Raw genomic sequence first — 21,204 nt, 5'->3', positions numbered from 1 at the left:
CGTATCCAGGGCTATGGAGCCTTCAACTCACTCCCAGTAGATCTTGCATCAGACGAGACCAAGATTCATCCAAGGAATTGTGCTCTCAATTCCTTGGCATTGGTTTAATTTCTACTGCTGTCTTCTGATTGCCCTAGCAACACATATTAAACTTTGCAAATTATGTGTTCTAAATATTATCTGAGCGAGTAAAGAAAAACTGGGAGGCACTGGAAAGATGAAAAAGAGAATTTTCAATTTTTTTTTCTAAGATGTCAGATCCTGACGCAAGACTGTGATGTACACCAAGAATCACCATTGCCCAAAACGTTCCCCTAAGATTTCATTGGCATAGTCAGGAGTAGTGGGGCAGGTCTGGTCGTCAAACATTGGAGAAGCCTGGGGCAAGAGCTTTTTCCCCTGGTTCATAGCCAACTTGGGAACAATGATCCTCTGAAATACAAAATCCTTTATAGTCTTTTTTTAAAATGCTGCTTTGAGGGGAGGTTAGTATGAGAAAAGAGTAATATTTCCCCCTATTGCAAAGAGATCCAAGATGCTTATTTGATGAAGAAGGGCTCAAATATTTTAGTAGGATAATAGGAAGGGTATAATTTTACCAAAAAACCTAAACCAAGGCTAAGATACAATACTGAAAACTCTGCATAAAATGCAACTTAACTGCCTAGTTCTCAATGTTCTCACTACAAATAACCATACTTGCTCAACAGCAAAGACATTTTTCAAGCCATTGTGAGGGTCTCTGTACTATGAACATTAGTGGTATAAAGGACAGTCTTCAATTTTTTTTTTTTTTCTAAAAAACCACAAAGTCAGGAGGTGGAGAAGAGGGAACCCTTGTACACTGTGGGAATGTAAATTGATACAGCCACTATTTGAAACAAGATGGAGTTTCCTTAATAACTAAAAATAGAGCTACCATATGACTCACCAATTCCACTCCTGGGCATATTTTTTTTAATTAATTCAAAAAGATGCATACACCCCAATGTTCACAGCAGTATTATTTATAACTGCCAAGATATGGAAGCAACCAGAGTGTCTATCAACAGATGAATTGATAAAGAAGATGTGTGAATGGATAAGGAAGTTGTGCTACATATACACGATAGACTATTACTCATTACTCAGCTATAAAAAAGAATGCATTCTGAGTCAGTTCTAATGAGGTGAATGAAACTGGAGCCTAGTATACAGAGTGAAATAAGTCAAAAAGAGAAACACCAATACAGTATATTAACACATATACACAGAACTTAGACAGATGGTAACGATGATCCTATGTACAGGGCAGCAAAAGAGACACAGATGCAAAGAACAGATTCTTGGACTATGTGGGAGAAGGCGAGGGTGGGATGATTTGCGAGAACAGCGTTGAAACATGTATATTACTATATGTAAAACAGATGACCAGTGCAAGTTCGATGCATGAAGCAGGGCAGGCAAAGCCGGTGCTCTGGGGCAACCCAGAGGGGATGGGAGTGGGGAGGGAGGTGGGAGGAGGGTTTAGGATGGGGGCACATGTGTGCACTCATGGCTGATTCATGTCAATGTATGGCAAAAGCCACCACAAGATTGTAAAGTAATTATCCTCCAATTAAAATAAATTAATTTTTTTAAAAAAGAAGATGTGGTGTGTATATATATATATATATATATACAATGGAATACTACTAAGCCATAAAAAGAATGAAATTTTGCCATTTGCAGCAACATAGATGGAGGGCATTATGCTAAGAGAACTAAGTCAAAGACAAATACTGTACGATATTGCTTACATGTAGAATCTAAAAAGCACAACAAACTAGTCCATATAACAAAAAAGAAGCAGCTCTCATATATAGAGAACAAACCAGTGGTTACCAGTGGGGAGGAGGGGTTGCAATATGGACGTGGGGGAACGACAGGTACAAACCAGTGGGAGTAAAATAGGCTACAAGATTGTACTATACAACACAGGGAAGATAGCCGATGCTTTGTTATAACTGTAAATGGAGTATAACCTTTAAAAAAATTTTAAGCATGCAGTTGCAATCTGTGATGGTGAGAAGTGTAAAACTAACAAAATTTATTCCAACACTATAGCCTCTTCTTAGCCTGGCCTGATGAAAGGATTAAGCTTTGTATTGGGTTGGCCGAACAAATGTATTATGGAAGAACCGGAACAAACCTTTTGGCCAGTCCCACTTAATTGCTTTTCTATTCATCTTTGCCGACTCTACACTGGTGGTGAGGAAAGTCTGCACTATCATGGAACATCACTGAACCCAATGCTGAGCCAAAAGTACAATAGTTGGGCAATAAATACAGAAGATATTTAAAAATAAGGAAGGCACACCATTCCGCAGGTTACTCCTAATTATCCATAGTCACAGCCAGGATTTTTAATGGACGCGTTGGAAGAGATGAAAATTGATCCGGAAGAGACTCTGGTAAGCACAGGAAGTAGGAGATTGAGGGGGCCGGGCTTGTGCTCCAAAGCCAGGTGGTTGTGACGCTCGGTTCTGAGAAGTGGAGACACTGATTTGTATTCCAACCTCCCAGTTTCAAAAAGACTTGATAACAGAGCCAGGACTCCTCTCAGAAAGTGAGTCAGCAGTTTGCCTGAGACTGACCCAGTTTTGCACTGAAAGCCTAGAGTCCTGAGAAACGCTTCAGTCCCGGTCAAATGAAGGAACCGGTCTCCCAAGAAAGCAAGTAAAGAGACCACTCATGCATCAGGCTGCAACAAGCCCCTGCACCGTAAAGCAAGTAAGATATTCTACCACTGTGGGACATTTAGAGAACAAAAAAGGCTTATCTACCATGAATGTACCTTCCTACCATGAATGTACCTTCCTAATCAAAAGTGAAGGTCGCTCAGGCCTGTCCAACTCTTTGGGACCCCATGGACTGTGAACTCTCCAGGCCAGAATGCTGGAGTGAGTAGCCTTTCCCTTTTCCAGGGCATCTTCCCAACCCAGGGATTGAACCAGTTTTCCCATATTGCAGGCAGATTCTTTACCAGCTGAGCCAAAAGGGGAGCCCAAGAACACTGGAGTGGATAGCCTGTACCTTCTCCAGGGTATCTTCCCAACTGAGGAATCCAACCGGGGTCTCCTACATTGCAGGCGGATTCTTTACCAACTGAGCTATGAGGGAAGCCCCATTCTAATCAAAAGTTTCGTGTTTAGGAGGAACCTTCTGATGCCCAACCAGGATAATATTTAGCTTCAGAATTCACTACAGTGAGAACACCCATGGGTTTGTTCACCTTGGGGATTTCTGAAAGTCTTATAGATAAGACTTGTTCAAACATCCAGATGCTAAGGAGAGTCTGCAAAAATCAAGTTGAATTTGGGCATAACTGACCGTGAACAACTTTTTTTTTTTTTTTTTAAGGCAGTGATTGACTCTTTTTTGTTGTTGTTGTGTAGTTGCTAAGTTGTCCAGCTCTTAGTGACCCCATGGGTTTTGACCAGGCCTTTAACTTGACCTCCCATTTCTTTGAAGAGAGGATATTTTTCAGTTCATCTAAAAGCAGAATCAAATTCTTTAGACATGAGTTCAGAGAGAAGGGCCTAAGGCAGTCCTGTTTTCACCATTTCTTTGTTCTATCCCTTCTCTCCACTGAGATGTGAGTGTTGGAACAGACTCTGGAAATAAGCAAAAAAGGTTGGACTGTACAGAGGAAACCTACTGCCTCTTAGAGATTTTTCTATTTATTGAATCAGGTACAAGCTGTAAAAGCTTTTGTTCTCAACTTAAAAAGCACTACCTCATACATACAACTGAATCACTTTGCTGTACTCCAGAAGCTAACACAACATTATAAATCAACTATATTTCAATTTAAATAATAACAAATAATAAAAAGTCCAGAGGATCTTCCCAACCCAGGGATTGAACCTGAGTGTCTTATGTCTCCTTCATTGGCAAGCAGGTTCTTTACCACTAGCACCACCTAGGAAGCTCTGTGTATCATTATAGAATGGTCCTAGCCTACAATTTCCGGAAGAAATCAGTTCTAACATATACTCTTTTTAACTCTCTAAATATATGAAGTTTTGAAATATATAATAAGCAACTTCTGATGACCCAGAAAAACTTGAGAACACACCACAAATTACAAGAAAAGCCCCACGACTTCCTGTGTGAGATGCTTCAGCAGTTACCTCAAATTCACCTCTGATTGAACTTTCATCCTCACTGATTACTCATTCAGTTCAATAGCAACTGCCAATAAAGACATTTTTGGCTGTAGACTTACGTAAGTATAAATCAGTCTTACATCAGTTTTACTTAGCTTTATGTACAAATAGTATGTATTCCTTGAATGCAAAAAAATATTAAAAATCTTGGTACTTTTATATCAGTGGAGATAGTCTTCTGATACATATATAGATACATACCCATTCATTATAGCAACCAAAGTGAAAGTGAAAGTGTTAGTCCCTCGGTCATGTCTGATTCTCTGCAACCCCATGGACTGTAACCCACCAACCTCCTCTGTCCATGGAATTCTCCAGGCAAGAATACTGGAGTAGGGTGGTCATTCCTTTTTCCATGGGATCTTCCCCGCAAGGGATCAAACCCGGGTCTCCTGCATTCCAGGCAGATTCTTTACTGTCTGAGCCACAAGGGAAGCTCCAAAGACCACTGTATAGCAACCAAAGGCCACTGTAATCACAGAGCTTACAAGGAACCCACAGTTTTCTTTTTTTGTAAATCAACAGACCTGACCCTTTTGGAGCTTTATGTTTTAATTTCACTCTTTTTGGTTGAAAGAGAGCATTTACAATATAAAGAAGAGGGCCTGAAGTTTATATATCAATGTGGGACTAACGATTAGAAAATATTACTAAGATCTATAAATTACCCACAGATTGACATGGGAGCTGTTACATTGGGGAAGGGGGAGAAATATATGACAAGTCCTCCCTTGACTGTAATTGAATGGGAAAGCTTGCATTAAAATATGAGAAATTCTGGGAAGGAGGAAAAAAAAATTGTTGGAATAATCATGTTTATTCTCTCTCACATACATCCTTTGTGAATTATTTGTAACCATAACCTAAATCCTTGTATTTCTCACAAATCAGCATTTACTGAACAAATGTAAGAGGATAAATGATTACCATTCCCCCTCTAGGAACATCTGCTTCCAAAGGAATTTTGGCAGAGCTTACAAGTGATGTCAGACTGCCAGGCACAAAGATCACAATCTGGTTCATTCTTGCCCTGGTATTCCTACCTCCAGGAGAGCCTGGTCTAAATCCATGAAAGCCAGAGTCTGAAATGGATTACTGTACATCCTTACTGGAAAACAGACAAAAGGTTGGAAGCCGGAAGTGCTCAGAACTCGCCTTTCATTGAGTCTCTTAAATATTTATAGTCAACACCCCAGAAAGTATCCGTTTGTAAATGTTTGGGAAAAGAAAATAAAATTCCAAAGAGAAACATTTCCAGTCATGCTCTTTACCATCAACAAATATTTACTGAATAACTCCTTGAGGTGTGAGAAGCCACCAGTCTCTTCATCACCTAAAACACGTCTATTTCATTCACACAGTAGTTACACTTCAGACACCTCGTTGGCTAACTGAGATTTCATAGGATCCTATTGTTAGTTACTCTGTTCAGCACCTGTCACTGCGTCTTCAGAAATTTGGTGAAAAAAGGATTTTGAGTAAGCTACCTAGGCATTAGTGAAGTGAAGTTGCTCGGTCGTGTCCAACTCTTTGCGACCCCATGGACTGTAGCCTACCAGGCTCCTCCCTCCATGGGATTCTCCAGGCAAGAGTACTGAAGTGGGGTGCCATTTCCTTCTCCAGGGGATCTTTCCGACCCAGGGATTGAACCCAAATCTCCCTCATTCCAGGCAGATGCTTTAACCTCTGAGCCACCAGGGAAGCCCTAGGCATTACCTAGGCATTACTTCATGGCAGATAGAAGGAGAGAAAGGTGGAAGAAGTGACAGATTTCCTCTTCTTGGGTTCTAAAATCACTGCAGATGTTGACTGCAGCCTTGAAATCAGAAGAAATCTGATTAAGGAAAATCAACCCTGAATACTCTTCGGAAGGATTGATACTGAAGCTGAAACTCCAGTATTTTGGTCTCTGATGTGGACAGCCAACTCATTGGAAAAGTCCCTGACACTGGGAAAGATTGAGGGCAGAAAGAGAAGAGGGCGTCAGAGGATGAGATGGCTTGATGGCATTACTGATGCAGTGGACATGAACTTGGGCTAACTCCGGGAGATGGTGAGGGACAGGGAGGCCTGGTGTACTGCAGTCCGTGGGGTCGCAGAGAGTCAGACACGACTGGGCAACTCAACAACAACCTGGGCTAGGAATTCCAACAACCACTTTTGAATGAGATGAGTCATTACCATGCACATTTTTAATTAGAATAAAAAGAGATAACATTTGGGTTTGCTTGTCACCTACAAAACAGTGGCTTAAGGAAATGTAGCTCCTTTGAAGTTAGGGTTTGATGGATAAGAGAGACTTTACCCTAAGTTAATTCAAAACAGAATTAAGCAAAGGGCTTGACTGAAGTCAAGTGAAAATCAGTCATAATAGCCAAAAGCAAAGAGGGAGGAGGGGAAGCATAGAGAGGAATGTAGCCTGTGTCTATTACTGGAACCCACAGGAAAAAGTGATGACACTCCCCAGCATTTGTTCTTTTCCCAGGTCAGAACTGGGTTGAGCTGAACAACCAGGACCTTAGTTAGAGATTTTTCTCAGGATAACATGTAGTCATTTTATTGTATTCCAACTGTTGAATCATTATCTTCTGGCTGGCTGTCAACTTTACATGATGTCAGATGATCCACTGAAAAATAGTAAAATGTACCACAGCTTTCTTATCCATTCATCTGCTGGTGGACATCTAGGAGCTATGGTACATATACACAATGGAGTATTACTCAGCCATTAAAAAAGAATACATTTGAATCAGTTCTAATGAGGTGGATGAAACTGGAGCCTATTATACAGAGTGAAGTAAGCCAGAAAGAAAAACACCAATACAGTATACTAACGCATATATATGGAATTTAGAAAGATGGTAACAATAACCCTGTATATGAGACAGCAAAAGAGACACTGATGTATAGAACAGTCTTTTGGACTCTGTGGGAGAGGGAGAGGGTGGGATGATTTGGGAGAATGGCATTGAAATATGTATAATATCATATATTAAATGAGACACCAGTCCAGGTTCGATGCATGATACTGGATGCTTGGGGCTGGTGCACTGGGACAACCCAGAGGGATGGTATGGGGAGGGAGGAGGGAGGAGGGTTCAGGATGGGGAACACATGTATACCTGTGGCAGATTCATTTCGATATATGGCAAAACCAATACAATATTGTAAAGTTAAAAAAATAAAATAAAGAAAAATTTAAAATAAAATATAGGTATAAATAAACGCAAAAATAGAATAAAATAAAATGTCTCTGGGAATCAAGAGACCAGGGTATCAGTCTGGGGTATTTAACTCTAGGCAGCTCACTTACCATCTCATTCTGAAACAAATTCTCATTAAGAGTACATATGCCTATTTTCATATCTTTATAGATTTACTGTGTGATCAAATAGAGTAATATTATGAAATATAAATATAATCATGCAGTAATTTATAGTAATATGAATGAAAAGTATTATTTAAAAATGTACTCTACCCTGATAGCTCAGTTGGTAAAGAATTCACCTACAATGCAGGAGACCCCAGTTCGATTCCTGGGTGGGCAAGATCTGCTGGAGAAGGGAGAATCTACCCACTCCAGTATTCCTGGGCTTCCCTTGTGGCTCAGCTGGTAAAGAATCCAACTGCAATGCAGGAGACCTGGGTTCGACCCCTGGGTTGGAAAGATCCCTTAGAGAAGGGAAAGGCTACCCACTCCAGTATTCTGGCCTGGAGAATTCCACGGACTGTATAGTCCATGGGGTCACAAAGAGCTGGACATGACTGAGCGACTATAAGGTATTTCTATCACACACCAATCCTGGCAGTTTATCTGAATTCTTTTTATATTCAGAGAACTTAACTGTGATCAATTCCCTTCACCTGTTCCAAAAAGTCAAGAGCACTGGTTCATTTCAACAGACGACAATATTTTTCAACTGATAACCATAGAAAAATGGGGTCTGCTCTACACACACCAATTAACATGTAGTGACCCTTGCCTATGGTCAAGTTACCAGCCCCACGCTCGACACTCCCTTCCAGTTCTCATTCAATCAAGCAGTTAGGCTAAAGGTTACAGAATTGCAGCAGTTTCCTCTAACGTTCAAGATTAGGTTAGCTTGGTTTCCCATAAACCAGGGGGCCCATGTCACTGTGAACCAAGAAGCTGAAGTAAACTGCACAATGATTACTCTCCTTGTCCTCCTGAGATTTGACAGGAACTGCCCAACTAGAAACCTGGAGAAGGGAAAGGCTGCTGCTAAGTCACTTCAGTCGTGTCCGACTCTGTGCGACCCCATAGATGGCAGCGCACCCGGCTCCCCCGTCCCTGGGGTTCTCCAGGCAAGAACACTGGAGTGGGTTGCCATTTCCTTCCCCAGTGCATGAAAGGGAAAAATGAAAGTGAAGTCGTTCAGTTGTGTCCGACTCTTAGTGACCCCATGGACCGCAGCCCACCAGGCCCTCCATCCATGGGATTTTCCAGGCAAGAGTACTGGCTACCACTCCAGTATTCTTGCCTGGAGAATCCCCATGGACAGAGGAGCTTGGCAGACTTCAGTCCATGGCGTCGCAAAGAGTCAGACACGACTGAGCAACTAAGCACAGCACAGCCCAACTAGAACCACAAAAGAGAAAGCACACAGAAAATCTGACCCAATGGTAAAGGAATGTTGTCCCCCTCCTCCAAGTAAACACAAATGTGTATCTTGTTGTGAGAGAATTGCCCAGGACGGTGAGAAGGTAAAGAGCCTGCTGACCTGTCACTCACCAGTCCCAAAGTTTCAACAGGAACTCAAATGACACAAGAGTAGAAATGATAGAGGGTTTTTTGTTTTTGTCTTTTTCAGAGTGAGGTTTTGAAAGCTGGCTCCCATTCCGTGGCTATGAGCCTTCCTTTAAACATAAACAGCGACAAGAGCTGAGAATGGCTGCCATACTTGAATGCCAAATAAACACAAAATGACAAGCACAGATTTTTGGCTTTCTACTAAAGCTTGGTTTTTCAACAACCCTTTTTGTTGCCTCTAAAGACAATGGTCTCAGTGTTTCTGAGCCAGATGCTGGGACACTGAGCAGAGCCTTCTCTGCCGCACCCCTACCCAGTTCGCTCCGCAGGCGGGGCGAGTGTCCCCTTTGGGTTTGAGAGCAGGCCATCTTCCCCTTCCTGGGCCACTGCTGCAGAAGGATTTGTTTGTTGAAACTAAAGAGGAGTGGTATATGAAACTTGGAATTTGCAGACCAAGCCCCAGGGTAGTTTGATGAGGGAGGTGCTCGGTGGTTTCTACTTGTTTGGGAAACAGTAGCTTAATCGTGAGCTCTTTAAGGGACACAGCTGGAGAGAGTGGATGATTTATCCACTTCATTAATCCATTGTATCAGTAGGTTTAACTGTTTTTAAATTGGTGGTTATCATGTTGGCTTTATGTCACTTAATGGTAGCAATAGTTGACTTAAGTAGATGGACTCGGTGGGCTTTTTACTCTTTCCCATCCAGCGGTTAAAACAGCCCTCCACTTCTCTTCCATGACTGACTAAATGTCTCAGATATTTACACAGGTATGTGTCTCAGTGCAATCATGTCAGCCCAAATAAGAAGCTGTCAGGTCAGGTATGTCACCTCTTCCCCAAGCATTGCCTATTTTGAAGCTCCACTTCAAGGTTTCAAAGTTGTGTAGTTCAGTTCAGTTCAGTTGCTCAGTCGTGTCCAACTCTCTGCGACCCCATGAATCGCAGCACACCAGGCCTCCCTGTCCATCACCATCTCCCAGAATTCACTCAAATTCACGTCCATCGAGTCGGTGATGCCATCCAGCCATCTTATCCTCTGTCGTCCCCTTCTCCTCCTGCCCCCAATCCCTCCCAGCATCAGAGTCTTTTCCAATGAGTCAACTCTTCGCATGAGGTGGCCAAAGTTCTGGAGCTTCAGCTTTAGCATCATTCCTTCCAAAGAACACCCAGGGTTGATCTCCTTTAAAATAGACTGCTTGGCTCTCCTTGCAGTCCAAGGGACTCTCAAGAGTCTTCTCCAACACCACAGTTCAAAAGCATCAATTCTTCGGCGCTCAGCCTTCTTCACAGTCCAACTCTCACATCCATACATGACCACTGCAAAAACCATAGCCTTGACTAGACGGACCTTTGTTGACAAAGTAATGTCTCTGGTTTTGAATATGCTGTCTAGGTTAGTTATAACTTTTCCTCCAAGGAGTAAGTGTCTTTTAATTTCATGGCTGCAGTAACCATCTGCAGTGATTTTGGAGCCCAGAAAAATAAAGTCTGACACTGTTTCCACTGTTTCCCCATCTATTTCCCATGAAGTGATGGGATCGGACACCATGATCTTCGTCTTCTGAATGTTGAGCTTTAAGCCAACTTTTTCACTCTCCTCTTTCACTTTCATCAAGAGGCTTTTGAGTTCCTCTTCACTTTCTGCCATAAGGGTGGTGTCATCTGCATATCTGAGGTTATTGATATTTCTCCCAGCAATCTTGATTCCAGCTTGTGCTTCTTCCAGCCCAGTGTTTCTCATGATATACTCTGCATATAAGTTAAATAAGCAGGGTGACAATATGCAGCCTTGACGTACTCCTTTTCCTATTTGGAACCAGTCTGTGGTTCCGTGTCCAGCTCTAACTGTTGCTTCCTAACCTGCATATAGGTTTCTCAAGAGGCAGGTCAGGTGGTCTGGTATTCCCATCTCTTTCAGAATTGTCCACAGTTCATTGTGATCCACACAGTCGAAGGCTTTGGCATAGTCAATAAAGCAGAAATAGATATTTTTCTGGAACTCTCTTGCTTTTTCATGTAGTAGAAGCACATAAATACTGAGGGTACTTATTTCTTACTCTTTCCTTGAAATATCACAAAGGATTCTCTTTCCTAATTTTTAACCTCAAGGGGGAGAATTGGATTCAAAATTTTATACTAGTATTTTAGTTATTGTTATTTCTATAACATAATCTCTCATTCTAATTATTTGCTTAGATAAGCTTAGCAAGTTATTAAGAGAAATGATTTCCGTATAAACACAGTGGCATTTATTATAAGATTTCTATTGCCTCCAAATTTGTAGCAATAATAAAATAATAGACTCACAGACATATAAAACAAGTTTATAGTTACCGAAGTGGGAAGTGGGGACAGAGGGATAAGTTAGGAGTTTGGGATTAACAGATATACATTAATATATATAAAATGAATAAATAGCAAAAACCTAATATATGGCACAGGGAACTATATTCAATACCTTTAATAACCTATAATGGAAGAGAATCTGAAAAAGAATATACATATTCTTTAGATATACATGTATATACACATATATATGTATACAGTACACCTGAAACTAATTCAACATTGTAAGTCAACTATACTTCAATTAAAAATAAGTTAATAAATTTAAAAATAGAATAAAATAATGGGCTTAACACCCACTTAATCTGGCACTTCACATTTTGTCTGTATGAACAAAGTAATATTTACAACACATGACAATTCCTCCTATTTCTATAGTTCTTTGCAGTTCATAGTATACCATAATATACATTAGGCTTAATCATCAAAATTTTCTTTATAGGGATTACTGTAATCTCCATTTTACAAATAAGAATACTGAGTCTTAGAAGGATGAAGTGATTGCTACAGCCATGCTTATAATGTGGAAAAACTGTGATTCACGCCCAAGTCACCTAATTATGTTCAAGCCAAGTCACCTTACTCTATCTAATGTTCATGGAGGTAGAGCACACTATATGAATAACAGGAAAAAGAGATAAAACAGTGTTTACAAACCACTTGGTAGAGCTGAACATAGTATTATCTTATCAAGGCTCAGAAAGAGCACATTTATTCTTCTTCGAGTTCAAACAACTATTTTGTGCCAAACTAAAACTCCTTCTCCTTGACATTATGAGAGCTGAGTCACTGTGAGAATTATCTAAAGAGGTCATTCTCAGTGTACACTCTATTTATATATTCATTCATTTATTCAACTTATTTGCTTTTTTACTTCTCTGTTCACTTATTTGTAATAGGAGCAATTTTTTTCTCTTTTATTTGCACTATCAATCTCGGCAAACTTGATAAAACAGGACAACACTTAAAGTATACGAAACAATAATGCAGCCACTTCTCAAATATGTTGTGAAGGATAACCAACAAAAATTAACATGACATTTAGCACCCATGATGCTGTAAGCAATTTCACTGTCATCCATAGCTTGTTTCTTTTCTTTTGTTCAGTTGCAAAGTCATGTCTGACTCTTTGCGACCACATGGACTGTAGCATGCCAGGCTTCCCTGTCCTTCATCTCCTGGAGTTTGCTCAAACACATGTCCATTGAGTCGATGACACCATCCAGTCATCACATCCTCTGTTGTTCCATTCTCATGCCCTCAATCTTTCCCAGAATCAGGGTCTTTTCCAATGAATTGGCTCTTAGCATCAGGTGGCCAAAGTATTGGAGCTTCAGCTTCAGTATCAGTCCTTCTAATGAATATTCAGGGTTAATGTCTTTTAGGATTGACTGGTTCGATTTCCTTGCTGTTCAAGGCATTCTCCATAGTCTTCTCCAACATCACAGTTCAAAAGTATTAATTCTTCAGCACTCAGCCTTCTTTATGGTCCAACTCTCACATTCATACATGACTACTGGAAAAAGCATAGCTTTTACTATATGGCCCTTTATCAGCAAAGTGATGTCTCTGCTTTTTAATACGTGTCTAGGTTTGTCATAGCTTTTCTTCCAAAGAGAAAGCATTTTTTAAATTTCATGGCTGCAGTCACCATCTTTTCTTTTAATACTTATTTATTCATTTATGGATCTTTATAGCTGAACAGACTTTCTCTAGTTGCAGTGCTCAGGCTTCTCATTGTGGTAACTTCTCGTGTTGCAAAGTACAGGCTGTAGGGCGAATGGGCTTCAGTGGTTGTGGCTCATGGGAGTAGTTGCTGCAAGGCATGTGGAATCTTCCCAGACAAGGGATCAAACCAGTGTTTCCAGCATTGGCAGTCGGATTCTTAACCTCTGGACCATCAGGAACGTCTCATGGCTTGTTTCAATGGAATATATTGATATTTGTCCTTCTCATATTAATCTAAACTCAAAAATATTTCACTAGTTCTAAAGAGGCTAAATGCACCTTAAAGAAGGCATTCTTTATAATTCTACCACTTCTTTCAGCATTTGTGGTAGAATCATAATAATTCATTTCACAAATGCAAAGAATGCTATGCATCAAAATTACATTGAAATATTTTTTTTAAAAAAAACAGCATCCTGCCTAATTAAAACTCAGCTCACTAGATCCTTAAGGGTTTCATTAGGGAGATCTTTTACTGTTAGAAATTCTTTATATCCATACATTAAGCTCATGAAGATAAAGAGAGAAATTAAAAGCTGCTGTTATTAAAAATATGTGCATCCTCTGCCTACGCATTCTGTATTTCTCTGTGCAAACCGTAACTGATGGAATTAAAGGAAAGCTGTGGTTTCTACATGCATCTAATGAACTGTGGACCAGAGCTTCACTGACAACCAAATTGCTCTTCTGTGTATAGTTTACAAATACTCTGTTAATTATTTCTCAGACAGTATTTTCTGAACAAAAGAAAGCAGCAGGTCCCAAACCACAGCCATGAGCTAGGATTCCTCAGTTTTCATCATCTTCAAAGGTCTGAGCAGGAAAAAAATGATTACTTATAGATAAAACTCTAATTTTCAAAACAAAATGTCAGGAGAGGATGAGAAAACAAAATCTGAATATTTGCTACACTTGTCATCATTGGTAATACAGGTTTAATATGTATTTGGGCCTAGAAAACTTAAATAAGTAAACAAAATTTTTCTTCTGCATGGCCTGTAATTAACAGGGTAGGGTAACAACTCAGAACTCCAGCCCTGACATCAACAGTCTAAAGAAGGAAAAAAATTGATGAAATCTAAATTTTCTTTTTTATTAGAATTCTTTGTTTCCTAAACACTTTCTTTTAAACTCAGCCTAATTTTGTTCATTTCTGGGACTATGACTTTTGCACTTACTAAAGAAAATATAACAGTGCAAACAGAGAATAGAGGATATTTTCAGAACAGCATTCATTTAAGAATGCAAGAAATATCATTGTCGTATGACATAGAGGTGAAAAAATACCCTCAAAAGTCAACATGTATTTCTTCCAAAATTGTTCCCACAGATCTAATGTGTAAATTCAGTTTGTGTTGTTTATATGAACAGTGTTCATGCAAAAAGGGAAAATCAGAGCCCTATACAACTAACCTCTTTTTTGTCCCCACAATAACCTAAATTCTAATTAAATTCAACTTGATGGTAGTTTCAAAAACCAAGGGAGAGGAATGTTGGTGATGAACACAAACTTCCCAAGTTCCCTGCCGGGCACTTGTATTTGAATCTGTGCTTCCAGCAGTTTCCTATAATCTTTCTTCTTTCTCTTAGAAATTCTCTTTTGAAATCCCTACACGTTCTATCCTCTTCACACCCCCTTTGTCTATGAACCCAACCCATGGGTACCATCCTTACCATCATCCTTGAAGTGAGCCTTTGCTTTTGCTCTGGGTTGCTCTGTCAGGTACTAGTGAATTTTTTTTAGTGAAAAACCTGGGAGAAATGGATAGAGGGTTTGATTTTTTTTTTTCTTTAGTTAAATAAGACAAAATATTTCTCTCTGGGTAGCCATATAAGAAAGTTAAAATGATTAAGACTATGATCTTTTAATTACATTTCCTTCCCTAAATACCACCCCCAGTAAAGTAATCTCAAATTTTAATCTCAAAATCTCTTGTCTTCCCTAACCTTGCACTTCATAATCTTCTTCCTAGGGGGTAGGTACTTGTCTCGTTGAAGAAAGAATTCAGAGACAAGATGAGGAGGTCAAGAAAGTAAAGCCAGGATTCGTTTAAGCATTCGTTTAATATGACACTCTCAAGGGAGTTTTCCTAGTGGATCAGACAGTAGAGAATCTGCCTGCAATGCAGGAGACTGGAGTTCAAGCTCTGGGTCAGGAAGATCCTTTGGAGAAGGGAATGGCAACCCATTCCAATATTCTTGCTTGGAGAATTCCATGGACAGAGGAGCCTAGTGTGCTATGGTCCATGGGGTCACAAAGAGTCGGACATGACTGAGCAACTAACAGTTTCACACTCTCAAGGGAAGTGCTGGTGTCTCAGCTGAGTAGCTACACTGGTTTCTTTGGCAAGCCAGTTATGTGGGGTGCAGAAAGGAAGGGGCAGAAAATTCATTGGGAAGGGAAGGTTTAGGGGTCATATTCCCTGATTTTCATCCCAGCTCCAACTTCCATAGGGGAAGAGGGGCTTTTGTTGTTATTTAGTCTTTATTGGCAGTTCATGGCACAGCTGTATGATGAGAACTTATCTGCTAGGCTAATTTTACTGTAATATGAGCATAATGAGCAAAAGGTTACATTCAGATGCCGGAGATTCCTGCCTTTCTCTTCCTTTCTTTGTCTGTCCCCAGGACACTTATCATCCCAAAATGTGTGATTTCCTGTCTGCTTTAAGGTTCCTGATTTTCTTTGTCTGCTCAAGGACCCCTGCTGCTTACAAGCTGCATGGTTTCCCATACCCACCTTTCTCTGCTCATATCTAGCTGTGTTTGTGTATGTGTGTGCTCAGCCATGTTTGACTTTATGCAACCTCATGGCCTATAGCCCACCCAGGCTCCCGAGTCCATGGGATTTCCCAGGCAAGAACACTGGAGTCTGTTGTCATTTCCTCCTCTAGAAGATCCTCCCATCCCAGGTATCTAACCCACATCTGCTGTCTCTTGCATTGGCAGGTGGCTGTTTACCACTAAGCCACCTGGGAAGCCCCTTATCTAGCTACCTACCTTCTTTAACCATCTCTCTGTTGCAGAGATTCCTCCACCTCAGTTTCCTAGGGCTTTCTCACCCACAGAAAGCATTCCTTTGATCAAAACGGGTTCAGCTACCAGCTGGATCCACATCCCCAAATCCCTGGTGATTTGCTTTACAGCTCCCTAAGCTGGTCCCACTGCCTAGAGTAGAAAGAAAGGATGTTAGAGCAAATTCTGGCCCTGTTTGTGGCAAGGAGAGTGTTTTCTGGCATCTCACACTGGAATCCTGAAAGTGTCCCCCATCCACACACACAATAAACTAAGACTAGAAATGAACTCTGTTTTGGGGTTTTTTTTTTTTAAAGAAATTTTGTTCCTTAAAATAGACACTGTTAACTTTGGGAATCAGTCAATGGCTTAGACAATAGTTTACATCTTTTTTTTTTTTTTTTGGCTATGCCAGGTATTAGTTGGGGCACATGGGATCTTCGATCTTCATTGCAGCAGGTGGAACCTAGTTCCCTGACCAGGGATTGCACTCAGGTCCCCTGCATTGGGAGTGCAAAGTCTTAGCCACTGGACCACCAGAGACGTCCAATAGCCTAAATCTTGATCTCACTCTTTTTATTCTGTATCTTCCTCTGAGCACTTGCTTTGTACTGTTAACTTCAATGCCCAGCTTTGATTTTAGCTTCATTCTAAGCTTTCTTGGATTCTCTGAGTTGACTTGTCCTTTCAGTCCTAACAAAGTCTCCTGCACTGCATGCTTTCATTTCTAACCTCACAGACATGGACACATGTCAAGATCCAATACAGTCTGCCTCAGCCTCCCTCCACCCCCTGGGAGCTGTCATACATATTGCCCATCACTCAGAATCTTTCTGGACACAAGAAGATCTCACCTCATATAACAAAGAGAAGATGAGTTTTGCACTTAAAAGAACCTATAACCACAGAGGAGTCAGTAGTCCAGGAGGAATGGCAAGCATGTCTCTGTATGGGACTTATAAACTTAAAAAATATTCACAACCTAAAGTTGAGAGTAATGTTTTATTCGTTGGGAATTTTTAGCATTTATGTCTGGGAGGCAGCATCTCAAATAACCCTGAGAGAACTGCTTTGAGGATACAAGAGGGCAGCCAGGTTATATAGAAGTTTTGCAACAAAGGGCAAGTAGTCAGAACATCAGATTATTGTAAATTAAAGAAAACCAGATATCCCAAGTTAAAGAATTTAGTGCTTTTCTATGTATAGGAAGATGCAAGAGTCTGGGCTCACTGAAATCATTCCTTTGATATGCACCTCCACTATTTGGGGCCAGAACCCTGTGTTTTCACATCCTGAATTTCCTCAGGACTCACCATAGGGAGTGGCTGCAGTCTGATGGCTGCTAGGTGGCCTGTATTTTTTCTTTACTGAGTTCCCTCTGAGTTCACCAGCTCACCATCCATGGTGGCTGCAACTGCTGTTGACTATGACATTCTTTGTTTACTAATATGGCAGGAAATATTCCATTTCTCAGACTGAGCAAGAGCATTTCTGGAAGTTGCCCATTGCCTCACCCTGTGCACCCACCCATTCTCTGTGTTATTAGGAACACTCCAAGTTACCACATTTACCCTGAAAAACTGCTGAGAGGTTTTTTTCAAGTTAAAAGGAAAAACTCCAAGTTCATTTCCTGGGATTGGATTCAAGATAGGAATGGTTTTGTGCTGTGCACCAGAGAGCTGCAAACTGCCGATACAGACAGAGAACAGTCAACAGGAAAAGTATTTTAAAAAATGACAAGCCCCTTGTGGAAGTTTTGGCGTCATTTCCTCCAATGACATGACTGGTAATATTTAGAAGAAAATACTAGAAATAGTACTAACTGAAAGCCTGATAACAATAAATTCTTGATTATTATCCATGAATGGAATCATCAGCCCCTGGATAACGAAATCTCATACTTTTGTTAGAACAGGAATTTTTTACACTGCTAATCACACTTTAGTCTAGAATGATTCTAGCCTTACAGTGCAGCTCTCGTCTTAGAGAAAAACACATGAATGTATTGTTATGGGAGGAGAACTTCGACCTGGAGAGGGTATTTAGGCATTCTCCCAGACAAGCTGTTGATTTCCACATAAAAATTGGCAAAAGGGAGAGCCATCTGGGATGAAATGTTATCCACATTATTGGTGTCTCACTGTTAGAAGCGTATTTTAGTTTTCTACCACAAAAGAATATATGATATTATGCAGCTAATACAAACTATTTCTCGATAAATCACAGATGTGTAAGGAACACAGGATGGGTATATTAGCTTTACCTATTTCAGAAATCTAAAATATTTTTAAAATGAGTATACGGTGCAATTATCTACTTAGCAGCTTCTAGAGGTTTCTAGAAAATTCATCCTCCATGGTGCCTTTGCAATGGAGACCTTCAGAAAACATAACAAGGAGTTAAGAGGTCTGGATTCTAGGGATTTCCCTGGTGGTCCAGCACCTAAGACTCCAAGTTCCCAGTGCAGAGGGCCCAGGTTCAATCCTTGAATGGGGAACTAGATCCCACATGCCACAAGTAAGAGTTTGCAAGCTGCAACTAAAAGTCTCAGATGCCACAGTGAAGACTGAAGACCCCAAGTGATGCAAATAAGACCCAGCATAGCTAAATAAACAAATAAATAATAAGTTTTAAAAATAAATAAAGTGAGAAATCAGGGTTCTAGTCATCACTCTACCATTAACTTACTATGGGATATTGTGCAAGACAATATTCCCCAGTATATTAGTACGATGACACTAGCTATGTAACAAACACCAAAATGTCATTGCTGATAACAGATTGTCTCTTGCCTCAAGGACAGTTCAGTGCAGATATTCCTGGTTAGCAGGCAACTTTCCTTCCCATTATGATTCAGGGATCCAGAGTCTTATTTTATTTTATTTTTTTGCTGTCCTCACTCATGAGGACAGCAAGAGCCTCTGCTTCATGCTAGTCAAAAGGGAATAAGGATATAGAGAAGTCCCACCCTCTTTGTAATAGTCTGGCTTACAAGTGATACATCTCACCTCCCTCAGTTTCCAACAGTAAGAACTCATTATTTGCCCACATCTGTCTGCAAGGACAGGAGCTAGACTGAGAAATATGGTGCAGCCAGGGAGAGCATGAATTTCACATCTATGGCTATAAACATTTCTGCCACACCAAACCTCTATTTATTCATCTGTGAAATGATAATAATAATAACTGAGCTGCTACCCTCACAGGAATATGGCAAAGAATACAGGAGCAAATGTTAACATGCTTTCAAAATGGCTCAAGAGAAGGAGAACCCCACCAGATATTTTCCCTCCTATCTACCAAAAAACTTACTTGTGCTTCCTATATTGGAATCCGTCTTCAATGGATAGAGTTGTAAGAGCACACATCTCTGTCTCTCTGTGTCCACCGTTCTCACCCTCTAGCAGCTTTTGACAAACCCTTACCCCTGAGCCCATGAAATGATCTTTTTTCTTGGCTCCCACATCGTGGAATTCTCTGGACTTCCCACTTTCTCACTGCCCCTTCTCAGTTTACTTTGCTGAGTTCTCAACCTCTACCCAAACGTTTTTTACTGCAGCACCTTAGGACTCTGTCCTAAACCTTATCTCTCATCATACTCACTCTCTAGACAATTTTATCCTTTCCTGTGGCTGTAGGCTGAGGATCCTAAAACCGTATCTGGAGTCCAAGCTGCTCTTCTAGGCTTTATACTCCCACATACCACAAACCTCCTCGACAGTTCCATCTGAAAACTCCATACATAGCTCAGACTTCACATGGTCAAAACAGAACTCCTGATTTTCCCTCCCTACACCTGTTCCTTTGTGAATCTTCCTTTATATAACTTTGTCGTCTAAGCAAATGGTATCACTTGCTCAAATTCAAAACTTTAGAATCATTTCTACTCCTTTCCCTTCACTTCATATAGATAAATACTACTGACTTTACCACAGCCTCCCCAGAAAAAGTCTTCTTCTGTCTACTTCTATCTACTTGCCGTTTCTCTAATGTCAATCACTATCTATCTTGTATTGCTTGTAATCACTTGTATTGCTATAAAAATTTCTTAACTAGGTTAGCTAATTTCACACTTGCCCCTTACAACCCATTTTCCCCGGAATGGTAAAACTCATCTTTTTAAGATGTACTATACTTGATCACGGATAGAGGAGCCTAGTGGGCTGCAGTCCATGGGGTCGCAAAAAGTTGGACATGACTGAGAAACTAAGCTCAGAATGTGGTTCTGACAGAACGTGGTCCACTGGAGAAGGGAATGGCAAACCACGTCAGTATTCCTGCCTTGAGAACCCCATGAACAGTGTGAAAAGGCAAAATGATAGGATACTGAAAGAGGAACTTCCCAGGTCGGTAGGTGCCCAATATACTACTGGAGATCAATGGAGAAATAACTTCAGAAAGAATGAAGGGATGGAACCAAAGCAAAAACAATACCCAGTTGTGCATGTGACTGGTGATATAAGCAAGGTCCGATGCTGTAAAGAGCAATATTGCATAGGAACCTGGAATGTTAGGTCCATGAATCAAGGTAAATTGGAAGTGGTCAAACAGGAGATGGCAAGAGTGAACGTTGACATTCTAGGAATCAGCAAATTAAAATGGAATGGGTGAATTTAACTCAGATGACCATTATATCTACTACTGCAGGCAGGAATCTCTTAGAAGAAATGGAGTAGCCATAACGGTCAACAAAAGAATCTGAAATGCAGTACTTGGATGCAATCTCAAAAATGATAGAATGATCTCTGTTCATTCAAACCATTCAATATCACAGTAATCCAAGCCTATGCCCCAACAAGTAATACTGAAGAAGCTGAAGTTGAATGGTTCTATGAAGACCTACAAGACCTTTTAGAACTAACACCCAGAAAAGATGTCCTTTTCATTATAGGGGACTAGAATGCAAAAGTAGGAAGTCAAGAAACACCTGGAGTAACAGGCAAATTTGGCCTTGGAATACGGAATAAAGCAGGGCAAAGGTTAATAGAGTTTTGCCAAGAGAACACACTGGTCATAGCAAACACCCTTTTCCAACAACACAAGAGAAGACTCTACACATGGACATCACCAGATGGTCAACACCGAAATCAGATTGATTATATTCTTTGCAGCCAAACATGGAGAAGCTCTACACAGTCAACAAAAACAAGAC

Source organism: Bos indicus, chromosome 24 (assembly GCF_029378745.1).
Source record: "Bos indicus isolate NIAB-ARS_2022 breed Sahiwal x Tharparkar chromosome 24, NIAB-ARS_B.indTharparkar_mat_pri_1.0, whole genome shotgun sequence".
NCBI lineage: Eukaryota > Metazoa > Chordata > Mammalia > Artiodactyla > Bovidae > Bos > Bos indicus.
The sequence above is the reverse complement of the archived record's forward strand: the minus strand, read 5'-3'. Positions refer to the sequence as shown.